This window comes from Pan paniscus, chromosome 16 (genome assembly GCF_029289425.2).
Source record: "Pan paniscus chromosome 16, NHGRI_mPanPan1-v2.0_pri, whole genome shotgun sequence".
NCBI lineage: Eukaryota > Metazoa > Chordata > Mammalia > Primates > Hominidae > Pan > Pan paniscus.
The window spans coordinates 22,731,906-22,754,200 of record NC_073265.2 but is presented as its reverse complement, the minus strand read 5'-3'; the positions used below and the strand labels follow the sequence as shown (position 1 = coordinate 22,754,200).

At 38.1% G+C, this 22,295-nt stretch overlaps 2 protein-coding genes across 3 annotated transcripts in view; one reads left to right on the top strand and one right to left on the bottom strand.

The window, feature by feature from the left end:
• Positions 1 to 9,646, bottom strand: part of CHRM5 (cholinergic receptor muscarinic 5) — a 104,806-nt gene extending 95,160 nt beyond the window's left edge. For both annotated transcript variants that reach the window (XM_057299828.2, XM_024925681.5), the window contains exon 1: positions 964 to 9,646. The gene's annotated coding sequence lies outside the window, so the exon portion shown is untranslated. The remainder of the gene's footprint in view (positions 1 to 963) is intronic.
• AVEN (apoptosis and caspase activation inhibitor) overlaps positions 1 to 22,295 on the top strand; it is a 208,783-nt gene that overhangs the window by 106,852 nt on the left and 79,636 nt on the right. The window lies entirely within an intron of this gene.

The window sequence follows — 22,295 nt, the reverse complement described above, 5'->3', positions numbered from 1 at the left end:
TGTTTCCCTGTCTCCTCTCTTCTAAGATAATAGAAATATTATTTGTTGTAGGACTTCTTTATGATAAGGTGCTTTGGACCTAAGTTTTCCAGTGAAACTCATATGAAAACCAATGTGGTTGGGATTTCTGCTAAATGATAACGTTTTGTTGTTTTTACATAAGATCGTCACTCTAGAAGTCTCATTATGCAGTGATTTCTAGGGAATTTCTTAAAGGCACTGTATCTTTTAAAATTCTTTGATGGTTTCACTAGTGCTTTGCATTTTACAGTTTGGACCACTGACCTGAGTCGAAGCTTTTGAGGTTTTAAGGTACCAGACATCTTTCATCTTTTTATCCTCTTGTTGAATCAGAAAAATGTCTTCATTTAGTCTGTTATAAAAATGTCTAGTAAAATCTTTAGGATAAATTAGCCCTATCCTACAAGAGTGTTATACCTCGATTTAGTAGAGATTATTTTTCTTTAGTATGAATGAAATGACATCACAGCTTTTTTTTCTTAGTAACAATAGAAATCAGTCATTGAGCTTTTGTTCCTTTATATGAATAAAAATATTTAAAATGCTTATTAATTTTTCTTTGTTTTATCAAGGACTCTGGGAAACTAAGTTCATTTGAATATTGTTGGTAAACATTATCTGTGAATGGCTCTTTTGCACCATTCAGGGCTCTCTTCATGCATTTTTTTCAAGCTATTAAATAAAACAAAATTGGGATAAAAATAAAGACAAAGATGAGACAAATTCAATGAAAAATGAATGGGAGTTTTGGATGCTTTATTATCTAGTTCTGAGTGACTTGTTTATGCAGCATAAGTAAAAACAAGTGTTTACCTCAGCTTAAATCTGCAAAAGCTTAAGGAAGGGTTGCAAGAAATTCAAATCCACTATCTCATTCACAGCACGAGCAGATTTAATTTCAGTAGACAAGATATAAATTAAGGTTATAAAATGAAATCTTACCTGGCAGTGGTTTGTTTGAAGCTCAGTAATTTGAACTCTGGCTGGAAATAGTAAGCTTCGAGACCCGAAATGCCTTCTGTACTTTCCTTTCATGTTTTATTTTGCCAGTGTTTTATTTCTTGCAGTGTCTTTATATCTGTATTCCTGATAATCCTGTAGCATTAGTTAGGATAGTATGCGGTAGATGAAGACTCCATTTGGATAGGATTATAGAACCAGAAGGGTGAGTTTTGCCTTTATCTGGTAACAGCAGTTGATCTGATCACAAACAATCTGAGTGTTGAGAACTTATTAAAGATTCATTGAATGCTTCAGCAATGAGAAATCCTGGTTGTTCCTATATGCATTTGACACCCTGGAAAAGTTCTGCTTGTTCGTATTTCAGAATTACACACGCTTCCAAATCAAGCTGCTTTAAAAAACATTATCTGGACTAGAAGCATGGATGTTCTTGCACTCTCTTGCTTTCCTTTCTCCATACCAACTTTTCAGTCCATCAGCTTCCTTTCTGTAGAAGATGAAGGCATTTCTTCTGTCCTCCTCATGCTTTTGTAACCCATGCTTCTGGTACACTGTTTTTTGAATAGTGAGGTAAAAATCCAGAAGGAAGTACGGCTTTATCATGTCTCTGGACGGTGAGCGTACTTGGCATGAATGAAGAGCTGATAGGAGCTATTCAAACCAGACAGCAAACTGATGGGATGACGCTGCCATACATAAAAAACTCATTAATTACTTCCCCTGCTGGACAGCAGTATATCCTGAAAGGAAGAAAGAAAGGAGCAGATGATGATATTCGTTTTGATAGGTGTTCTCTGTTTGAACAGCTTGTCATCGAGAAGCAAATCCAGGAAAAGCTGCAGCTTCAGAGTGTGATCAGGTAGAATGGGCAAGAGTTATTTGACAGACAGTTAAGTGACGTATTTTGGGAGGAAAAAGAGGGCTTAGCATGGAGGTAGCTGGAATAAGGTTCCAAAATGCTTTTGAAAATGTTCATTTTTTCCTGTTAGGCTTTTTGGCTAGAAGCTTTTTTTTTTTTTTTTTTTTTAAGCTTTGCTAGGCATTATTCACAGACATGTTGCTGAGTTATTTTCTCATATGGTTTTCCCTAAAGATGGAAATAATTTTTAAAAGTCTTTGAGATAGAAAGAGTATACTGTGAGTTTTAAACATTTGTAGCTGAGAAAAGGCTGCCTTTTTTTTTTTTTCTAAATGTATGCCTGTTTTAATACATCTTTTGGGCATATGCGTTTTGTTGCTTTGGAGTAAAGCATTATAAGTCCTCATTTGATACAAACTTTTAACAGGGTCTTCATTAAAGCTTTTCCTTAAGTTAGATGAAATCCAGATTAGCTGTATAAAAGAATAGATTTTTAAATGTCAATTTCATAATTTTTGCACTTCAGTTTTTAAATTTAAAATTCAAATTTTTAAAACTGCACTTCAGTTTAAAATTTAAATTTTAAATTTAAAGGTTTTTTCCCTGCCTGAGTTCTTTATGAGTGTATCTAGACAATATAATGTTTTTAAATCTTTAAAAAATTATTATGGAACATTTCAAACTTACACAAAACTCTGAAAAATAATACAAAAATAATACATGAACCTCCAGAAACTCATTACCAAGATTCAACAATTGTCAGATTCAATTCTTTGCTAAAATATTTTAAAGCAAATCTCATTTCACCTATTTGTACTTTAGTATGTATATTTTTAAAGCATGGACACTTTTTCACATGACCCTGTGCCATTATCACACCTAACACATGGCTATAATCCTCTGGAGTCATATAATATCCAGTTCATTTTAAATTCCTTGTGTCTCAGAAACTATGTCTTTATGGAGATTTTTTCTGAGTGAGAATCCAGACAAAGTATACACTTTAATTGTTAGCCAATAGAATTTTAAACACTGACAGATGAACATGTATGAGAAAGAAGTGAATTTTAGTTTTATAGTGGTCTTTGACACACATTTGTAATAGGAATATTTATGCAAGAGAACATATCTTCAGAATATTTTCTTGAACTTTTCCCACTTAACATTGCATGATACTGAAAAGGATTGTAATTTCATATGGTAATGATTGGTCATTATATACTGGTCACTTCTATAATAAATAACCCCAAGTTTTAAGCCACTGATTATTAAGCCATTTCAATGATTGAATGTGACTTAGAGTTCAGTGGAGATCCAAAATGAGAGAAGTAAAAAGCTATCAAATGGGGCCATTGTGTTTATGAGGATCGATGACTATAATATTATATATGTTTTTCATTAATGTCAAGGTTTTTTCCCAGTGGATTTTAATTTTTCTATGAAGTTTGAACTCCTGGCTCCTTTCTGGTAAAGCATAACATTTGGCTGTCCACTTAACTTTTCCAAGAATACAATAGCATGAGGTCCTGAAAATAACTTGTGTGCCACACCCTCACCTGTCGAAATTCATTCTCATTCAGGTTCTCTGTCTCTTCTTACTCTTATCTCATCTCATCTTTCAAATTGGCTGGACGAAAGAGAATGGGGTGGTGAATATGGGGAGCCATTAAAGGGGTGTAGACGGAAATTATAATTTTCTGTTTCTATCTAAGCTCAAAGCCACTGCTGAGGACTGTGCTCCCATTTTTTATGGAGGGCAATAGAATACCTCTCTCCCAAGGTGCTCACTCTTGAGTATCTCTTGTCATACGTCATGTTATGGCATGAACATTTGGGAGCTTTGTGTTACACTTTATGTTCTCAAATTATGCCTTGTCCTTTAAATCTTGCTGAATAAGGACTATATGTGCTAATCACTTTTTGAAAGCTTAGTAAATAGTTACTGATTATCACCATTTAATATAGATAAGCTGAATGGGAAAAGGTGAGCAAAAATGCTTCCGTTCTCTTTCCAAGTTGTCTCTGAAATTTTTCTCAGTCATTTATAATACAATGTCAACATAGGAGAACACTTGGCAAATATGCAGGTTCTGCTGGAGAACTTTGTAGGGTGGGTGAAAAAGTGGTTATAGAGGGAACTGGAATAATAGATTATGAGTGTATTTTGGGTGCAAATATTTCATATCATTATCTCTCAGTACTTTAGCTATAAACTGAATTAATAGAAAAACATTGACTTAAGTACTGACCTGTACAGTTCCAAATTATACTTCAGCCATTGTGGAAAGTAATTTTCTCCAAGACTTTGCTCTTGGTATTCCTGATGTTGTTCTTTTTTTTAATAAAAAGCTGTATTTATTTTTACTTTCTACAGGATGAACTTTCTGCTTTGAAGCAAGGAGTTGTCTACATGAATTGTATTGTTCAGAGATCTAATAGGTTGAGTAGCTAGTTGGGTGGATGGCTTGTTTTTCCACCCTAAATATGAGGAGGAGGAGGAGGAAAGTCTTAGGGATATGGACTTTTTTGTTTTCTTTGATACATATAATAAAGCACATTTTTCTTTTGTTCAGATGTCTCAACTCTCATCTCCCTTTTTACAACTCTATGTATTCTCATATTTAAACTGAACTCTCCCATTGCCCACTGTAAAGTTGGCTAAACAACTTCAGAAGCATCACAGACTTTCAAATGAATTTATGTATAAGATAAATGATTTTTTCTTTTACAAGGTCCTTTTTTGCTAGAACATTTGGTCCATACCTAGAGTTATGCTCATAGCTGTTTACAAAATTATAAATACTTTTATAAAGAAAAAAAGTCTCTCCTTTATGCTCTCCAGTTTTTAGATGAGTAGGATTTGTGGTTAATGATTTCTTCCATGGCAACGGCTTACTTTTAGGGCATTCCCATATTTATAATCTCAATTGAGTGTGATTATTTTTCAGTTAATAAATGAAGAGAAAAAGTTGCATTTTAAGAGAGTATTGTGGACTTATGGAAGCTGTTTCTAAAATAAATATGCTTTTAAATTCTTGTTGAAGAAATCAAACCTTTGTTGACTTACGTGAGTCATGCCATGCCATTTTTAGCACATTAATTGTAATAATAAACATTTATTGACTCCTTACTTGGTACAAGACCAGTGCACTTGGTTCTTTGGATTTATAATGCATAATTTTTAACAGCTCTGAGGCAGACTGTTATCATTCATCTTCTATAAAGAAGGAAACTGAGGTACACAAAGGTTAAGTAACTTGTTCAAGTTTACCCTGTTATTAAGATGTTGAACTGTGGTATGAACCCAGCCTAGGTGGTTTTAAAGTCCAGTAAGATTGCCTACTGAGAATAATGATCATTCCACTTAAGCGTGAGACTCCCAGTATAATGTTGAAAGAGTGGCATCTCTCCAGCATAACTATCATTCTACAAAAATGAAATCTGCAGTTTCTTGGAGATCTTAGATAACCTGGAGAGTTGACTGTCTTTAATATATAGGGAATGTGTTCTTCTTGTTTTCTATGTCTTGAATTTATAAAGGGTGATTTTTTTTCTTTCCAAAATTGTATTATGGCCTCTCAAATAGCAATGTGTTTTAAAATACTAGTCATTTATGTTCCATTAAATTTTTTTAAAAAACTAAGTAGTGGTATGAGGGGGGATATGAACTAGATTGGTTGTACTTTGCAATACAGTTGATTATTAGGAAACAGTTGCTGTCTTCATATGTATTACATTCGGGTAAAACGATTGCATTTTTTTTCTTTTGGCATCAGTTTGTTGGAGAAAAAAAGATTGCATTTTTGTCTTCTAATTTAGACACTTTAAATGAATCTTTCATTTTTAAACTTCTTTAGTTTATTCCTCTACCATAGCACCCACTTTTTTCACTCATCTCAGGCCTTAACCTGTGACCTATTATTTGGCTCTTTCCTAATTTGTCATCCTTAAGATTTTGACCTTATACTGAACTGCAGACAACCACTAGAGGTCTCCAGACCACACTTTAGAAAGCTCTGATTTTACAACCATACCCTAGTAAGTGGAACAGATATGTTCGGGGGGAGATTGGGTACTAATATTCCTCATTAAGTATTTGTGAAATGCTTCTTATATTCCAGGTTCTAGAACTATGCTATGTCCTGGCGGTAGACTTTTTTTTTTTTAAGTGAGGACTTAGACCCTAAGAACCCTGTAGGCTAGTGGGGACACTAACATTTGAACGTGTGGTCACAAGATGTCATGTTAGGCACACCCACATCACATCCTTTTAGATCCTAATGACTGGAGTCCTTTAGATTTCTAAGTTTGTGAATGCCCCACTAATACTCTCTGTAGCGAGATCATTCCTGCTTTCTTGATGAGCCCTGATACTGCATCAATCTGGCAAGGAGCCATTCTCTGGGGGCAAATAGGATTATTTGGATGGGCTTTGGGGTTTTTTTGTTTGTTCGTTTTCTTTCTTTCTTTTTTTTTTTTTTTGAGACAGAGTCTCGCTCTGTCGCTCAGGCTCTGGAATGCAGTGGTGCGATCTCGGCTCACTGCAACCTCTGCCTCCCAGGTTCAAGCAATTCTCCTGCTTCAGCCTCCTGAGTAGCTGGGATTATAGGCGCCCGCCATCATGCCTGTCTAATTTTTGTACTTTTAGTAGAGATGGGGTTTCACCATGTTAGCCAGACTGGTCTCAAACTCCTGACCTCAAGTGATCCACCTGCCTTGGCCTCCCAAAGTGCTAGGATTATAGGCATGAGCCACCGCGCCCGGCTGGGTTCTGGTTTTTTGCTTTCTGATACCCTTCTCAGCAGCTCTGGCATCTGATCTTTAGGGAAGCACTTCATACAAAAGCCAGCCACTGCCTGTCTCAGTGAACAAGGCAGATCCCGCAGAGATTTTAGACCTTCCATTTCCATTTTGCTTTATATCAGATACATTTTAAAGAAAGGATCTATCTTCCTCTTGGATCTCTTGTCTGTTAGGGCTGTTTAAATAGACAGGTATCTCATAGAAACAGTCTTAGGGACATATTCTGATTAACCCATGCAAAGCACCTAGCACAGTGCCTGGCACAGAGAGGGCAGATGCTTAGTAGATGTCAAGAGTTGTCATAATTATTATGGAATTTAATTTAATTTTACTGCTGGAAGGGACTGTAGAGATAATTTAGTCCTGCCATCCATTTTACACAATAAATTTTAGTGCTCTTTTTCCTTCTCATACAGGCATCTAACTGTTAGGAGTTGTTCTCTTCAGTTATCCCATGTTAGGAAGGCCACAATTTTGATTTAGTCATTATCCGCTTAATGATTATACTTCTGTATGAGAATTTTTTTTTTTTTTTTTTTTTTTGAGAACGAGTTTCGCTCTGTCGCCCAGGCTGGAGTGGAGTGGCGCGATCTCGGCTCACTGCAAGCTCCGCCTCCTGGGTTCACACCATTCTCCTGCCTCAGCCTCCCAAGTAGCTGGGACTACATGTATGTGCCTTCATGCCTGGCTACATACACATTTTAGTGGGAACATGAATACATGAAAATGATCTTGATCATAATTGTATGCTATGCAGAAGATAAGGGGGGAATTATAGACAGATATTATGTAGGGAAATTTAGTGATTTGTTATGTTTTTAAAGGATTTGAGTCTGATGTGGCATGTTAAAAAATTTAGGAATTAGCAGGAGGTTATGATGATGATCCAGGGAAAATATGATGATTCCTTAGACTAAGGTAATAATAGATGGAAAGAAGGGGACAGATTACAGGAATATACAGAGGTATAAATGATAGTTTGCTGATGAATTAGGTATCTAGGTATGATGGGGAGAGAAGTGTTGAGAATGACCCTGAGAACTCTGGCTTGAGTAACTGTGGCTGGAGATGCAATATGCTGAAATTGGGGAAGCTGGATGAGGAACAGGTTTGGGAAAGGGAAATCAAGAGAGAATATTGAACAAGATGGGCTGTGGATCTGGTAATTCTTACCTTCTGAAATACTTGAGGCATGTGAAGGAATACTTTACAATTGACATATGTGAGAAGCAATACACTGTTACGTGTTATTTTTGTAAATAGGTCCTTTTTTCCCCCATTCCTTTGTTTTTCATGATGGTTTTTAACCTTACTTTGTTTTTTCCTGTCTCTGCCACTTACATGTAACACCAATCATAACTTCTCTCCGTGCAAGTATTTCAGTGAGATAGGAAAGGAATTAATGAATCAGTCTTTCTGTGTGGGGTGTGGTTGGAAATAGCCACTCTAGGAATAAATATGCTGTACTCTGCCCCCCAAACCTGGTTGAAAATAATTTCTTTAAAATCATCTATGAATGATTTTTGATATGGAACATTTCTTTAATTTTCTAAAAAGATTTCTTGGTTATACTGGTTCATAGGAACACACTCTCCTCAGATGATCAGGCACTTCGTTTTCTTTTTTTTCTTTTTTTTTTTTTGAGACAGAGTCTCACTCTGTCGCCCAGGCTGGAGTGCAGTGGCGCGATCTTGGCTCACTGCAAGCTCCGCCTCCCGGGTTCATGCCATTCTCCTGCCTCAGCCTCCCGAGTAGCTGGGACTACAGGTGCCCGCCACCACGCCCGGCTAATTTTTTGTATTTTTAGTAGAGACGGGGTTTCACCGTGTTAGCCAGAATGGTCTTGATCTCCTGACCTCGTGATTCGCCCACCTCGGCCTCCCAAAGTGTTGGAATTGCAGGCATGAGCCACCACGCCCAGTGCAGACACTTTATTTTCTAGATGAGAATGCTGAGCATCTCAGAGGTTGGCATTCACCCAAGGATGCAGATCTTGTAACTAGTTAAAAGTCGATACGTTAGAACAGTAGAACCCTAAGAATCAAAATTCTAGCCAATAATTCCTCCTATGAGACATACCATTTACTTATCAGTTTCTTTAATAAGAGAAATTCTTATGCATAATGAGAAATGAAATATATTTTATGGCTGGGCATGGTGGCTCACGCCTGTAATCCCAGCAGGTGTGAGATTTAGGAGGCTGAGGCAGGAGAATTGCTTGAGCTCAGGAGTTCGAGACCAGCCTGGGCAACATAGTGAGACTCTGTCTCTGTAAAATATCAAAAAATTGTCCAGGCATGGTGGTGTGTACCTGTAATCCCAGCTACTCGGGAGGCTGAGGCAGGAGGATTGCTTGAACCCAGGAGGTCGAGGCTTCAGTGAGCCAAGTTCTCACCACTGCACTCTAGCCTGGACAACAGAGCAAGACTCTGTCTCAAAAGAAAAAAGAAAAAGAAATATTTTTACCAGAAATACATTTGATAAGGTAAAAATAGTTACATTATTTATGTAAAGACTTCATATTTAAAATTTGATAAGATTGGTACTTTAGTCCTCAGTTGAACAAACAGTTTAGCACCTAAAACATGTGCATTGTTCTAGACACTGGATATATGAGCATGACTAAGGGATAAACTCTGCTCCCACACAGCTGAATGGACCGCGGAAGACAAGCATATCAAGGAATAATGTTATCTTTATGTTATACTCAAGTCGCTATACAGCAGAAGATAAAATGGGGCTCACATGAAGGAGGAAATAGCTAGTTTAATCTGGAGATGTCAGGGAGGTATGTTAAGCTGTGTCAGCTGTAGACATTGGTTAGGTGCTCTTTGAACCCCTTCAAAAGAGTTCATTTTATTTTTATTTTTTAAGAAGTTCTTTTTTTTTAATCCCAAAGCATTAATAAGATACTTATGTGCTAAGTGATGAATGTAGTTCTGAGATTAAATATAAAACATTTTTAAAATATTTCTAGTGGAAGTGGCAACAAAATCTCTCTCACACACACACACACACACACACACACACACACACACACACACACACGAGACACAGACTCTCTTCCTCATTTTAACCTAAGTATTCTAGTTGCCATAACAACCTGATTGTGGTAGTGCATTTGCTGCTGTGGTTGAGGTTGTGTCAGCAGTTCCATTATAAGCTGCAATTTTCAGGATCCTAAAATTCAATGTCACATTCACAGACGTGACATATAAAATTCTATTTATTAATTTGATTTTGCCTCATGCTTAAATCTCCAAAGGGCATTCTCCTCTCCCCATGTGTTGAAAGAGGTTCGTGTATCTGGTTTGTAGGATTCTGCTTTTGTTAATTTGTATTTTATTTCTAAAAGAAACCTCCATATCTGATCATGGTCCCTTATTTTATAAAGAGGAAGTTGAGGCTCTGAAGGGTCATCCGACAAGGCCCTTGCCTTGCCTTTTCACCCTTAGGCAAGTCATCTGACACGAATCCAGTAGTTATACACTACTGCACAGATGTTGGAGTTCAGTGGCATCTTCTGCTTAGTGATGTTTTTGATTTTTGGTTGAATCTCACCATGACATGCCTTTCATTTTTTTGCATATGTGTCTCTTTGTGTATTTGATATATATCCTTTCTGCTATAATAGGATTCATTCTGTTGTCACATTCCGTGTTGTAGAAATTGGTTTATATGTCTTTCTGATCTCCACTAAACGTTTCTCCAGGGTAGACACCATGCTGTACTCCTTATAATGTCTCCAGCATTTGCTGAGAAGGACCAGCTCTGCCTCCTCTTCTTCCTCGTTCTCATTCCAGTTCACCTGGTGTCTGACCTTCCTTGTTGCTTATTCTTAGTGCTTGAACCTAATGACCTGTCTTTAGAGGGGTTGGGGAGTGGGCACTGGTGTGGAGAGAGGAGGGGGCCTCCCTCTGCCCCTAGGTAGAGTCTGGGGGTTCAAGAGTGTGGTGCTTGGAGGGCTGTGGCTATGACTGAAGTGTAGGGAGTAGTGAGAGAGGTTAAAGAGGCATTAAGGGGCCTGAAGGTAGACTTGGATTGGACTTCCTGCTGAGGAATCTGAACTTTGTTTAGTAGACAAGAGGGACCTATTGAAAGGTCATAAGCAGGGAAGTGATATGAAGAGATTACCTAAAACTGCTGCACATTCAGGTCCTTGAAGACTGAAATTCGTATTTAAAAAAGTATGGCATAAACAGGTAATCATTCTATCTAGTAGGAAAATGTAAGGTCAGAGAAGAGAGTAATTAATTCTGCCTTGGGTTTCATGACAGGAAGCTTTCACAAATGAGGTGATGTTTCAACTGGATATTAAAGGGTAGCTAGGATTGCACCATGCAGGGAAGTTGGGAAGATGGAATTTTAGACGTGAGAAGCAGCTTGAGTGAAGAATCAGAGGCAAGCATATGCTTGGCATATTGGGAAAATCTTGACCCTGCTGATGTTGATGTGGTGCCAGGTCTGAGGAGACCAATGGCTTGAGAGGAGACTGGATAGGATGGGCTGAAAGCAGGTCACCAAAGGTTTTGGTGCCCCACTGTGGAGTGAAGATTTTATGCTCTAGATAGAGGGGAGCTGTGAGCTTTAAAAAAGCAGCTAAAAGACACGAACACACCTATGGCATAGAGAAATACCTCTAGCAGTTTAGAGGATGAATTGGAAAATGAGAGCTGGATGCTATTCTGCCAGACCAGGTAAAATAAACAAAGGTGCCTGTTGAACTAGAAAGAGTATAAATAGAGGATTAGGAATGAAGAAGAGGCATGTTTCAAAGGTTAATTTAGCAGATGTGATTGGCTGTATGGGGAAAAGTGTATAAAGAAGTTTTCTTTCTTTTCTTTTCCTTTTTTTTTTTTTTTGAGATAGGGTCTTGCTGTCTTGCCCAGGCTGGAGTGCAGTGGCATGATCTGGGCTCACTGTAACCTCTGCCTCCTGAGTTCAAGTGATTCTCCTCCCTCAGCCACCTGAGTAGCTGGGATTACAGATGTGTGCTACCATGCCTGGCTGATTTTTTTTTTGTTGTTGTATTTTTAGTAGAGATGGGGTTTCGCCATGTTGGCCAGGCCAGTCTTGAACTCCTGGCCTTAAGCGATCCACCCACCTCTGCCTCCCAAAGGGCTGGGACTGCAGGCGTGAGCCACAGTGCATGGCGAGAAGAAGTTTTCTTATTATTCAAGCGTCTAGGTGAATTATTTTGCAATTTATCAAGGTAAGGAAAACAGGAGAAGACAGATTTGGTTAAAGATAATATTTTGAAAAGTTCATCCACATTTTAAAATTTGGGGTATAATTTACCTATAAAATGCTCAAATCTTAACAGTTTGATAAGCTTTGACAATTTATGTACACCTGTGTAACCACTTCTACAAACAAGTTATAGAATAGTGATTCTTAATATTTAGTGTGCATTAGAAACACCTGGATGGCTTGACGGACCGTAAGTTGCTACTCCCACTCAGAGTTTCAGGTTTAGTAGATCTGGGGTGAGGACTGAGAATTCAACTTTCTAACAATTCCCAAGTGCCACTGGGTTCAGGGACCACACTTTGGAAACTGCTGATATAAAATACCACTGTCACTCCAGAAAGGCCCTCTTCACCCTTTTTGCCTCTCTCCCCAGGCAATCACAGTTCTGATTTCTAGCACTGTGATTAGTTTGCCTATTCCTGGACTGCACAAATGGAGTTAGTCAGTATTCACTTATGTCTGGCTTTTTTTCTTTTCATACAATGTAATGATTTTGAGATTTCCCTATGTTGTTGCATGGGGTTTATTCCTTTTTATCCGCTGACTAGCATTCCATCATGTGACTAGATCACAATTTGTTTATCAGTTCTCCTGTTGACAGACATTTGATTTAGTTTCAATTTTGGGATATTATAAATAAAACTTCCGTGAACATTAATATACAAGTCTTTTTGTGGTTATATGTTTTCATTTCTCTTGGGTAAATACTTAGGAGTAGGATTGTTGGGTCCTAGGGTAAATTTATGCTTAATTTTGTAAGAAACTGCCAAAATAGTTTTCCATAGTGGTTGTAATGTAGTCAAATTGTGATTAAATTTTTATTGACTCTAGTGAAGATCCTAGACATTGACTAGACTGAAGGACTTTTTGTCAAAGAAGAAAGGTCTCTAATGGACAAGGAAGCTTGGCAGTGTTACCCTTTGGGATATACGTGTGGCTAAATAACAGTGACCGTGGAACTCTTCCAAATCCTAAGAGAATTGAAATCTATGTTTAGATTTAAAAAATGTAGTTCATTATTCATTCAAAGAGTAGTTAATAAGCACTTACCATATATTAGCCATAGAAGGGCACATGGCTCCCAGTACTGTTCCTGAGGAGCTCACAGGTAAAACAAATTATTAAACTTTAAGAAGGTGCAAGGCAGTGCCTTAAATCTAAACTATCTTACTCCTAGTTTATCTGAATGTTATTTTTCCAGAAATTCTAAATATCAGACAATGAGGACATAAACCAAAAAACCCAAAAAAACTCCCGAACATTTCACATCACTGGGGAAAAAGATGGATTTGTCAGGAAAATGGTGTTGGTCCAAGTGGAGTTCACCATCTGGGAAAAAAATTGGTATTCAAACCTCGTATCAGGATGATGTCAACATGTGCCAAAGAGTTTAATGCAAAACAAAAACTTAATGTAATAAAAATATTAGAACAAATTATAGACATACTCTTTTCTAATGTCAGAATAGGGAAGGTGTTTTAAAATATTGGACAAAATCCAGAAATACAAGGCTGTTAAATCTGATTATCTAAAAGTGATGAATTTCTGCATGGCAAAACCCACCATAACCAAGGCCAAAAGATAAATGATTATGTGTGTGTGGGTAGGGGAGATAGGATGGTGACTCATTACAGAGAACTAGTTTCCAATATATATAATGTGTTTTAACAACCCTATTAAAACTGGGCAAAGGCTATGAGCAGACTGTTCACAGAAAATGAAATGCAAATGGCTTTTAAACATGTGAAAAGATGCTCAACGCACTCATAGGAGAGATGCAAATTAATTAAACTGAAATACATATTTTCAGTTATCAGATTGACAGATCAGAAAGTTTGATTAGATTTTGCACTGGCAAGAGTGAGGATGCGCAGTGTTGGAGAAGAAGGGCATTTCAAGTTGAGGGGAATTGGAGGAGCGGGGAGATGGAAATGGGAAAGGTAGGGCCAGCACATTAGAGCAGGACAGGTGAGCTAATGTAGGGGCAGGCATGTTGACTTTAGCAAGGAGCGACAGCTGGCGCTCTAGTGTCATGGGAGAAGCAGGGAAACTAGATAGCTACACGCAATAACTACAAATGCTGGTCACCGCGGAGGCAGACGGCCCTATAGATAACAGCCCAAGGGAGTCACTTACCCCAAAAGGTTACATTATTCCCAGCATTTTCCATTTAAGAAAGCATTAAAATAGAATTTTTAATGGAATGAAAATTTAACACTCTTAACAAATTATAGTTTAAAGATATATTCTTCAGTTGTCTTAAATTTAATTTTTGGAGAATATATACGAAGATGCTGAATACATGAAACACATCTCTACTGGTTTAGCTGCTTATTGCTGTTTGTAGCTTTTCTTATGGTGAATTACGTTACATCGCTGAATGCTTAGGACAAAAATGTGCAGTCATGCTTGTGTCTCCCTTTGGTTGCAAAGGTAGCATAAGTAACTGATTAGGAGAGAGATTAATTAACTATTAGTGTTTAATTTTGGAAAAGCAAGTAATGCATGTAATTTAACAGAATGGTGCTTTTCTTTTTAACTCCCATCCCCCCAACATTTCTTATCTTCCTATGACTTCTGCCTCATCACTCATTTTATTTTCAGAATTCTAAAATTCATAATGCTCTTTAAAATGAAACTGTCGTTTTTCCTGACTAGTTTAGTATTGGAGGTAAATAGATAACTGCTTGAGATACCTTTTGGTCTGGGATGTTATAATTCTGTGTGGTACATTATAGTTTTAAGTGTTGTACGTTGTGGATTATGCCTGCAGATTTATACATATTAGGGGCAAATAGAGCACCAAATATTTAATGATATTCTTGATTGCTTACATTCCTGAAAAAGAATGTAATTACATGTTCAAACCAACAAGTTAACTTGATTTACATTTTCCTTCTCACTCACAATTTGGTTGCTATCTAGATTTTTTTTTTAAATTCAACCCTATGCCCAAATATATTTCAATAGTTCCTTGAGTCACTAAGGCAAAAGATTAAGGGAAAAAAGTACACCTAATAGAATACTTTGAATATTGACCAGCAAAGATTGTATAGTATTTTCTGACAGTTAAGGTTATAGATTACATTTTAAAAAAATTAAAACAAAAAAGACAATACTGTGTTGTCAGATAGATAGTATTCTTTATGGTATCTGAAAAGCAAGCTTATTTTATATTGAATTCTTGTACAAATGGGCATTATCCAAAATGTCTTGTACTCACTCCAGTGCAAAGCTGTAGAAAGATAACCATTTGGTACCTTCCAGTGGCCCTTTCAGGGACTTTTCTGGGTAGAAAATCTAATGATTGAGAAAATGTTGATATTGATAACTCAGATATTATTTATCTTAGTTAAGAAGGGTTGAGTTTGTGGGACTAGATACAGATTGAAAAGTCTTTATTATACTTTAAGTTCTAGGGTACATGTGCACAACGTACAGGTTTGTTACATATGTATACATGTGCCATGTTGGTGTGCTGCACCCATTAACTCGTCATTTACATTAGGTATTTCTCCTAATGCTATTCCCTCCCCCCTCCCCCCACCCCATGACAGGCCCTGGGGTGTGATGTTCCCCACCCTGTGTCCAAGTGTTCTCATTGTTCAATTCCCTACTATGAGTGAGAACATATGGTGTTTGGTTTTCTGTCCTTGTGATAGTTTGCTCAGAATGATGGTTTCCAGCTTCATCCATGTCCCTGCAAAGGACATGAACTCATCCTTTTTTCTGGCTGCATAGTATTCCATGATGTATATGTGCCACATTTTCTTCATCCAGTCTATCATTGATGGACATTTGGGTTGGTTCCAAGTCTTTGCTATTGTGAACAGTGCCACAATAAACATACGTGTGCATGTGTCTTTATAGCAGCATGATTTATAATCCTTTGGGTACATACCCAGTAATGGGATGGCTGGGTCAAATGGTATTTCTAGTTCTAGATCCTTGAGGAATCGCCACACTGTCTTCCACAATGGTTGAACTTGTTTACACTCCTACCAACAGTGTAAAAGCGTTCCTATTTCTCCACATCCTCTCCAGCATCTGTTGTTTCCTGACTTTTTAATGATCGCCATTCTAACTGGCATGAGATGGTATCTCATTGTGGTTTTGATTTGCATTTCTCTGATGACCAGTGTTGATGAGCATTTTTCATGTGTCTGTTGGCTGCATAAATGTCTTCTTTTGAGAAGTGTCTGTTCATATCCTTTGCCCACTTTTTGATGGGGTTGTTTGATTTTTTCTTGAAAATTTAAGTTCTCGAAAGTGTAAGTTCTTTGTAGATTCTGGATATTAGCCCTTTGCCAGATGGGCAAATTGGAAAAATTTTGTTCCATTGTATAGGTTGCTTGTTCACTCTGATGGTAGTTTCTTTTGCTGTGCAGAAGCCGTTTAGTTTAATTAGATCCCATTTGTCTGTTTTGGCTTTTGTTGCCATTGCTATTGGTGTTTTAGTCATGAAGTCTTTGCCTATGCTTATGTCCTGAATGGTATTACCTAGGTTTTCTTTTAGGGTTTTTATGATTTTAGGTCTAACATTTAAGTCTTTAATCCATCTTGAAATAATTTTTGTATAAAGTATAAGGAAGGGATCCAGTTTCAGCTTTCTACATATGGCTAGCCAGTTTTCCCCAGCACCATTTATTAAATAGGGAATCCTTTCCCCATTGCTTGTTTTTGTCAGGTTTGTCAAAGATCAGATGGTTGTGGATGTGTCGTGTTATTTCTGAGGCCTCTGTTCTGTTCCATTGGTCTATATCTCTGTTTTGGTACCAGAACCATGCTGTTTTGGTTACTGTAGCCTTGTAGTATAGTTTGAAGTCAGGTAGCTTGATGCCTCCAGCTTTGTTCTTTTTGCATAGAATTGTCTTGGCAATGTGGGCTCTTTTTTGGTTCCATATAAACTTTAAAGTAGTTTTTTTTTTAATTCTGTGAACAAAGTCATTGGTAGCTTGATGGGGATGGCATTGAATCTATAGATTACCTTGGGCAGTATGGTCATTTTCATGATATTGATTCTTCCTATCCATGAGCATGGAATGTTCTTCCACTTGTTTGTGTCCTGTTTATTTCATAGAGCAGTGGTTTGTAGTTCTCCTTGAAGAGGTCCTTCACATCCCTTGTAAGTTGTATTCCTAGGTATTTTATTCTCTTTGTAGCATTTGTGAATGGGAGTTCACTCATGATTTGGCTCTCTTGTCTGTTATTGGTGTATAAGAATGCTTGTGATTTTTGCACATTGATTTTGTATCCTGAGACGAAAAGTCTTATTTTCTAATATAAATGTTGGGATGCTTAGGGATCTATGTGTTGTTGAAATGAAGTGTTTTTTTTTTCTCTTTAGCCTCTTATGGACAAGGGTGTATGACCTGTCCAACTTGGTGTTTTGGGCATATGTAGATGTCTTCGTATAGTGCCCTATTAGGCATTCAGACATACTTATTGGTTGATTGGTAAATTCTTGTCCACGCTGTTTTCCTCAGTTGGATAGTTTCAGTTCCACATCTAGTTCAACAATCTCAGAAGATTAGGTAAAGTTGTGTAGTTATTACAAAAAATGCATATTTAATATCTATTTTTTCATTTATGCTGTTTTGGGAGCCAGTTTTTAAAAAAGATGTAATACTCTTTCATTATTTATGCGGTTTCCTATCTTTTTGGAGAATCATTGTAATTTTATTGCCATTGAGTATGTTGGTATCTGACTCAGAAAGGGAAGAAATACTGAAATTACAGTGGATGAGACTTAATTTCTCATTTCCTGCAACCAAGTTACTACAGGTGTACCAATTATGGATAAGCATCTATCTAGACAGATAAAGTAGGATAGATTTAGGAGTCATCTTCTAATAGTTTGGGGAATAGGTTGCAAGGTATATTGCTCTCTTTGCTAATGCTTTGCCTCCTCCAACTCCCTCTATCTATACCTTTGAACCTGGAGTGATTTTTTTTCCCCTTTTTGATGTGGAAGACAGGCTGACTTATCTTGCTATTGAAGATAATATCATTTCCACCTGTTTGTGAGCTGCTGTTATCTATATATCCACCTTGGCGCAGATTTATTTCTAAAGCTAGACCAGACAGAATTTTGTTCTAAAATATATCTTTTGTTACTGCAGCCACATAAACCCTGAATAATCTATACATCTTGCTATTGAAATCAAATGGATTTTTGAGCTCTAGAGCTCTGCTTACTTGGGTGTGGATGGTACATTGTGTATAGTAAGTATTTAGGAAATTAATGTTTGGCCTTGGTCTTATCCGGCTTTCCAGATGGAGTTGAGAGTGATTTCTCTGAGAAATAGAAGCATCTTCTCAGTAAAGATACATTTTTACTTTGAGTCTATTTATCAAACTTTCCTCTGTGCTAGTATGGTCTTTCCTAAACAATTTCTTCTTATCATTATTTTATATTCATTATATATATGATATTGTGTTAATAGACATGGTTCTGTAACTTATAAAGTAGCCCTTACCTCCATCTTCTACCTTATTTGCCTTCAAGGAGACAGGTTTGACGAAAATGGAAGAGTGTGGGCTAAGGTATAATGAGATTTGTTAGAGGAGGGAAAGGGGAATGAAAGAAGGAATTTTTTTTTTTTGGATGGCAAATAAATTGCATCTTTTTTTAAAATGATACTTTAAGTTCTAGGGTACATGTGCACAACGTGCAGGTTTGTTACATATGTGTACATGTGCTGTGTTGGTTTGCTGCACCCATTAACTCGTCATTTACATCAGGTATTTCTCCTAATGCTATCCCTCCTCCCTCCCCCACCCCTTGACAGGCCCCGGTGTATGAAATGAAGGAATTTTTGAAGGCTGGTTTAGACTTTTTGGTTCTGGGAATAATGTCTAGAAGTATTAAATTGACATGGTCAAACTATTAATTGTTAATAAATTACTTTAGAAATACTGTGAGGAATGTTTTGAAGGAAGTGACCTGAGACACTAAAAAATGCTTAACTTCCCTCCCATGCACAGGCCTTTATAAATGTTTTGGTGCTGCGCATAGGAATGCTACACAGGCTTTTTAACATCTGGCCTTGGCTGAAGTCTCCTGCCATCTCTCACAAGTTCACCCTTGTGGGTTTGTTTTCTTCCTCCCCCCACTCGCCTCTTCCCTCCTCTCCCCTTCCTCCCACCCTCTCTCCCTTCCTTTCCTTCCTTCTCTTTCTTTTCTTTCTTGACAGGGTATCACTCTATTGCCCAGGCTGCAGTGCAGTGGTGCAATCATAGCTCACTGCAGCCTCAGAGCTCCTGGGCTCAAGTGATCCTTCTGCCTCAGCCTCGCGAGTAGCTGGGACTACAAGCATCAGCCACCCTGCCTTGCTAATTATTATTATTTTCTGTAGAGGCAGGGTCTCATTATGTTGCCCAGGCTGGCTTTGAACTGCTGGCTTCAAGCTGTTCTCCTGCCTTGGCCTCCCAAAGTGCTGAGATTACAGGTGTGAGCCACTGAGCCCAGCCAGAAATTACTTTAGAAATACTCTGAAGAATGTTTTGAAGCAAGTGGAGCCAAGGAGACTAAAAATTATTTACCTCCTTCCCACATGCAGGCCTTTATAAAGCCTTTGGTGCTGTAGGTAGGAATGCCACACAGGCTCTTCAAGATCTTGCTTTGGCTTTAGTTTCCTTCCACCTCTCACAAGTTCACCCTTGTGGGTTTTTTCCTTGATGTCTTTCTTTTTTTCCTCTCAGCTTATTGACGTATAGTTGACATATAAAAATTGTATCTATTTAAGGTATACACCGTAATGATTTGATATTTGTATACACAGTGTAATGATCACCAATCAAATTAACACACCTTTCACTACACGTGGTTGCCCTGTATATGTGTGGGGAGAATACTAAAATCAACTCTTAGAAAATTGTAATAGAGTAATATTAACTATAGTCACTGTGCTGTTTATTAGATCTCCAGAACTTACTCATAACTGAAAGTTTGTACCCTTTGACCAGCATCTCCCCATTTCCCTCACACTCCAGCTTCTGGCAACCACTCTTCTACTCTCTGCTTCTGTGGATTTGACTCTTAGTCCACATATAAGTGAGATCATACAATATTTGTCTTGCTGTGCCTGGCTTATTTCACTTAGTATAATGTCCTCCAGGTTCATCCACATTGTTGCAAATAGCAGGCTTTCCTTCTTTTTTATGGCTAAATAATATTCCATTGTATATATATATCACATTTTCTTTATCCATTCATCCCTTGATAGACACTTAGGTTGATTCCGTATCTTGGCTATCGTGAATAGTGCTGCAGTGAACATGGGAGTGCAGGTATCTTTTCGAGATACTGATTTCATTTTGACTGTATACCCAGAAGTGGGATTGCTGGATCATATGGTAGTTCCCGTTTTAATATTTTGAGGAACCTCCATCTGTTTCCCATAATAGCTGTACCAATTATCTTTTGGCTTATTTTTAAAAACAGCTTTATTGAGATATAATTTACATATCATTAAATTTACTCATTTTAAGAGTATAATTCAGTGATTGCTTCGTAAATTCAGAAAATCATGCAACGTCTCCCCAGTCTAATTTTACAATGTTTCCATCACCCAGAAAAGAAACCTCGTGTCCATTTGCAGTCACTTCCCCTTCCCACACCCAGCCTCAGGCAACCACTAATCCACTTAAAAAATTTATGCATAATAATTATACATATTTATGGAATATACTTGATATTTTGATGCATACAATGAATAATGATCAAATCAGGGTAATTAGGATATCCATCACCTCAAACATTAAGAATTTCTTTGTATAGAGAACATCCCAAATCTTACAGATATTTTGAAATATAGCGTAAATTAACGATAACTATAGACCCCCTACTGTGCTGTTGAACATTAGACTTATTTGGCTGGGCGCGGTGGCTCACGCCTGTAATCCCAGCCGAGGCTGAGGCGGGCGGATCATGAGGTCAGGAGATCGAGACCATCCTGGCTAACACGGTGAAACCCTGTCTCTACTAAAAAAAATGCAAAAAATTAGCCGGGCGTGGTGGCCGGCGCCTGTAGTCCCAGTTACTCGGAAGGCTGAGGCAGGAGAATGGCGTGAACTTGGGAGGCGGAGCTTGCATTGAGCCGAGATTGCACCACTGCATTCCAGCCTGGGAGTGCAGGCTGAGTGCATTGAGAGACCGAGGCAAGTGGATCCCAGAAGTTCAAGACCAGCCTGGCCAAGATGGTGAAACCCCATCTCTACTAAAAATTAAAAAAAAAAAAAAAAAAAAAAGGCATAGTGGCAGGCAGCTGTAGTCCCAGCTACAGTGGGAGGCTGAGGCAGGAGAATTGCTTGAACCTGGGAAGCGGAGGTTGCAGTGAGACAAGATCGCACCATTGCACTCTAGCCTGGGCAACAAGGGCAAAACTCCGTCTCAAAAAAAGAAGAACTGTTTGTTGAAATGAGTTGAATTGAATTGTCATATTTAAAAACCTTCAAAAGTCAGCCAGGCACGGTGGCTCACACCTGTAATCCCAGCCCTTTGGGAGGCCAAGGTGGGCGGATCATGAGGTCAGGAGATCGAGACTATCCTGGCCAACATAGCGAAACCCCGTCTCTACGAAAATACAAAAAAATTAGCCGGGCGTGGTGGTGTGCACCTGTAGTCCCAGCTACTCAGGAGGCTGAGGCAGGGGAATCTCTTGAACTCGGGAGGTGGAGGTTGCAGTGAGCTGAGATTGCGCGACTGCACTCCAGCCTGGTGACAGAGCGAGACTCCATTTCAAAAAAAAACCAAAACAAAACATTTTCTAAGAGTGCACCAAGCAGACCCACAAAATCATGAAGAGCTCCTGTGCCATGCCAGAGATCCTGAAGGCTCTGTGAACCATTAAAGGTTTTAAGCAGGGGAGTACTATAAATTTTGGAATTGAGAAAAATTAACTCTGAGTAGAAACTAGGATGGGTTCAGGGCATCAAGACTGGAGGAAGGCATACCAGGTAGGAGGCTTTGCAATAATCCAGAAATGATGAAGGCCTCAGATGAGACACTTATGGTGGAGAAAAGCAGCTTTTCCCATAATGCCCATTTTACCAGATTCCCTTGGAGGTAAAGCTGTTTCTGTGGTGACATAACCAGCCATTATTAAGGGAAGTGGGCTTGTTCTTATAAGCGAAATGTCTCTTGTGGTTGTACCCAGAGACAAAGTAGTAGGATCTATGACAAGATTGACATTGCAATAAATAAAGAGACCCACTAGAAAGTAGCTTGGGTTATTGCCATTCAGGGAACAGCTCTGTGTGATTACAGACATTGCTCAGAACTGAATTCATCTGGTCTGGTGGATGCAATGCTGGAATCTGTACTAATAAATTTTTTGTAGTTATCTCACCCATAAATTTTCTATTTCATTGGATAGCCTGTGCTCATTGCTGTGGA